Source organism: Argentina silus (genome assembly GCF_951799395.1).
Source record: "Argentina silus genome assembly, chromosome: 4".
Classification (NCBI taxonomy): domain Eukaryota; kingdom Metazoa; phylum Chordata; class Actinopteri; order Argentiniformes; family Argentinidae; genus Argentina; species Argentina silus.
Window position 1 is genome coordinate 2,362,895 of NC_139658.1, and position 4,438 is coordinate 2,367,332.

General features: G+C 44.5%; 1 long non-coding RNA gene across 1 annotated transcript in view; it reads left to right on the forward strand.

Annotated features, from left to right (window-relative positions):
- LOC310803430 overlaps positions 1-4,426 on the forward strand; it is a 6,915-nt gene extending 2,489 nt beyond the window's left edge. The window contains exons 2-3 of the long non-coding RNA XR_014554181.1: positions 3,495-3,623; positions 4,326-4,426. This is a non-coding gene — a long non-coding RNA (uncharacterized lncRNA). The remainder of the gene's footprint in view (positions 1-3,494; positions 3,624-4,325) is intronic.
- The last annotated feature ends 12 nt before the right edge of the window (positions 4,427-4,438 follow it).

Genomic DNA, 4,438 nt, shown 5'->3' on the forward strand with positions numbered 1-4,438 from the left:
GTGTGTGTGCGCGTGTGCGCGCGTGTGTGTGTATGTGCATGCGCATTGTATGAATGTGTATCTGCATATGTGTGTGTTTGTGAGCTTGCAATATATGTCTCCATACAAACGTGTCTTTCCTAGCTCAGCTCTGAGTGCATATTGATGCTCTCCACATACCTCTCTTATCTGGCCTTATCTCCATCGCCGTACAAGACATTTCTCAACAGCTTTGACCTCTACTGTCCAAATACAGTGAAAGACAAGCCGCGCTCTAATGCGCCGCGCTCTAATGCGCCGCGCTCTATCTACCTATGTTGTTGCTGTTGTTCCTATGCTGTTATCTCCCACTATATCCCCTGGTGATACAAACAAAACTGTGTAGTGGAAACTGTAGCCAACCAACAGGAGACAGCCCGCCAGCTCAGGGAGCTCCATCATTGGTCCAGAGCAAGTAAGGGGAGGGATTTAATGCAAAGTGTTTTCAGGTAAACACAGGCAGTGGGCGAGACCCAGGAAACACTACAATAAAGTAAATATGACCAGAATGTTATGTCTACAACACAGTGATTTGTGTTGCAGATCTTATATCGGTTGCCAGAGTAACCTCCACATATCTCTAGGTGTGTTGTGCGTCTGATGTGTCACTAGAGTCTAGGCATTAACATAAAACAGACTGCTAAATAGTATCTCCAAAATTAGCTCCTACTGATATAATCATGTTGAACAGACAGCTCACAAAGTAAACAAAAGTCTGCTGTTCTGTTCATGTGTCAACTCTTGTTTCGTCTTATCCTGTGAGAGAGTCTCTGGGGTAGTGGTGTTCCTGTACCTGGCCCTGGAGGGATATGAGGGGGATGTGGGGAGGGCCCCCACCCCCCACGTACCTCCACTTCACCCCACAGTAAAAACATCCCTGTCCCCTGAGCTACATGAAAAAGAAAAAGGTTTATTTGCATGTGCTGGCAAATTCAGGAGTTGTACAAAAGGAACTTCAACTGCCATGCAAATGACATGCAAATGAGGCATGATAAAGGAAGGTTCAAAAAGCTGAGGGTTATAGTATGTTTATGTGTACTGTATCTCATGACATATGAGTTATAGCATATGAGAAAGGACTGATTAATGTGTGAAGCTGGATCTCAAACAATAAAACAAGAGTTTCTAGGCCTATGTGTCTGTGTTTATGACTCTCTGTGCATAGGGCATAGATGGTACATAGTTGTGAGTGTGAGTTTCTGTCTATGCATGCGTGTGTGTATAAGCATGTGTGTGTGAGTGTGTTTATGTCCCAACAATGTGTGTTTGTGATTTTTCTCTCCCCTCTAAAATATCTGACAGTAAAAAGTTAACCACAACAGCAACAACAGCTCTGGGGATGACAAACTATGACATCACAATAGTAGAAGCAGTCACTGTGAGGACAATGGGGCTCTGTGAGGCAGAGGAGTCTGGGCGGGGTCTATCTGGACAGAGGCTCCTTACACTGGAGGGACCACAGCAGCTGTCTGAACCTCTGTGTCTCCTTTAGCCCCACTCTCTCTCTCTGTTCAGCTCCAACACTGGAACGCAGGGATGGAGGTGGAGTAGGAGGACAGCCAGAGAGAGAGAGAGATAGCTAGCACAGACTCGAAAACAAAGGTCCAATGGACAGAGAGGCCCTCTCTGTCAAGACATACACATGCATAAACACACGCAAGCATGCACGCACACACACATGCACACACACAAGCATACGCGCATGCACGCATGCACACGCACGCGCGCGCACACACACACACACACACACACACACACACACACACACACACACACACACACACACATTCCCACTCACAATTGCACTGTATTCATCCTCTCCTCAACACCCCCACAACCCTCATACACTTAGCCACTGTTTGCCTCCTGTCCTTCCCAGCCATATAAACCTTGAGCCTGTGGATCTGTTTTGAGTTAAGTATTATTTACCCAACCCTCCAAATGGAGTGCTATCCTCTTCAAACACCAATAAAGGTTTACTGGCCATGCCAGAGGAGTGAAGAAGTTACCACTACTAAGCTGAATTTTATATTAAGGAGGAGGATTAGAGCTGTGACTGAGCTGTGAACTCTGCATCTGGGAATGAATGAAGTTAGGCCTCTCCACAAGTATTCATGACAGGGACAAATAACCTAGGTAGAATCTGAGTAGAACCTGAGTCTGGCGGCCACTTAAAACAGCGTAATAAGTGATTGTGCAAACAGTGGGTGCGCATCACTGAGCATGTATGAGCTCAGAATTAACACAAAGCCCACCTGCCCCTCAGTTTAGTTTTAATGAGAAGAACAAACAGAACAAAAGCTCAGTACAATCCACCTAGCCCCAGGGCTTCCGTCATCCACTATGTATTCAGCCTCTTATTCACCATCAGCTGTGAATAGGATTCAATAGCTCTATATGTGTTTAAAGCTAACACGATGATCATTAGCAATATACATTTGCCTAGAGGACAGGAGAAGCCAGGAGACTTTTTAAACGACGGTGTGAAACCCTGCTTTTGATCTTGATACTTAAAGGTTACAGCTGTTCCATGCAGGTTCTCATATAGCTAATATAGCTCTCACCGGTTCCTAATATAGCTACTGCCAATTCTGTAGTTTTGAGCAGTGGCCTATCTCGTCATATGGTAGAAAAATAGACATTTAAGCTAGTCTATTTCACCAGCTGTATGACTTGAGTTAACCCCTGTCATGTCCCTGGTGAGATAGCCCTGAATGACTTTGCTGGTTCCTGGTTCCTGGCCCCCAGAAGGCTCTGGCCATAGGATGACAGCCATGACCTTGCACATTCATATCCCATAGGGAGCTGTGGACCGTGAGAGAGGGACTTACCCTGTGTGTCTCTTTACATGGTTATGGTTGAAAATTATGGCTGAGGTATAGCCATGATTTGAACACATATAGGCCTATCATCTACCATATTAAGGTCAGTAACAAAGCCTAGTTGTAGGCATTGGCATATGGCTTTGCTGGTGTCCTAGCTAGGATATCCCAAGCATTTCTGTCATTGGTTGTATATGGGCATTGATCGCCATCTAGCGGCATTAATATAATCATACACATTTCGGGGAGATACATTTAAGGCATTTCAACAATGTAACAGCTGAAGATGAGTGGTCGTTCATTCACATTCAACAAATCTCAGGAGCAGAGAGCGAAGCATCATGAAAGATGTGCAACAAAGAATTTAGGCCTACACAGTTTATTAGATTTTCATTAATTCGACCTCAATGTGGAGTAGCAGTATAAAACATTAATGGTATGAGTTCATGGAGGTGAGCTATATCACACAATAGTCATTCATATAGAATTTTAACTTCACGTCTGGGTAAAAATGGTTTACATCTGTGTCATCATGTCTTCTCATGTGGAACTGGTTCAGGCTACGTCACAATGACTGAAATATATTCAAACATTTAGGCCTACACATATTCCAGTGTCTTTGCAGTCCTTTCACTGACTTTTCCCTTTTCGCAGTCCTACTCGAGGTTGTTATGGAGACAGTAAACAGGCAGCAGGGAGAAATGTCAATCAGAGATCAGTGAAGAGTGAAGAGATTGCGCAGGTGCGATCCTGCACGGAGAACGCGCCACATCAGTTGTTGAGGTGAGTGCATTCCGCGCTTTTTTGACAACTACCTTTCTCCAGAAACACTGACAATTCAAAACCAAAAACATAGCTTTTCCTGCTGTCAATGTAGGTCGCGAACAATGTAAATCTAGGCAACGCGCCTTCGGGCAATCTCTTTGAAGGGACACTGGATGGGAACGTTCTGGCGTCACAGAAGGTGATGCCGAGGTCTTTACGCGCGAATTGACACGGTGGTGTTGTAGCCTATTATGTAAATAGCCTACACTATGGATGTCCTAGGCTAGATTATCACGTACACAGAACAGGCAGTGTCAGTATGAGATAGGTAATCGTCAATGTGTTAGTCCTTATTGTGTTCTGCTGTAGTAGCCTATTGTGTGAATGTCATGGTCAGATATATCTTTAGAACTGGGCCAGTGCTCCACTGTCTGAAGTAGGTAGGGTTGGGTGTAAACACGTGACAGGTGTAGCCAAGCTGTCTCCTGCTCAGCAATTTCACCCAGTTGCTTTGTAGTCTACTGCACCAAGGCTTACTGATATTCCTCTGCGCCTACAAAACACTCATAAAGTATGCAACAATCTATCCTCTCCTATATTAACAGAATATGAATACAGTATTTGAAAATGTTTGCATGCATGTCAAAGTGATTCTGTCAATAATTGTTGGACACTTTTAGTTTTGTGTCGCTGAAATCTAATTGGCAATTCTCTTTACAGCTACACCACAGCATACTGAACCAGCCAAGGGACTGTAAGGAAGAGAACAGTCAAATACATCATGAAATAGGAGGCTAGAGAGCAGGGGCCCTGGGGATAGTGAGGGCCAGTGT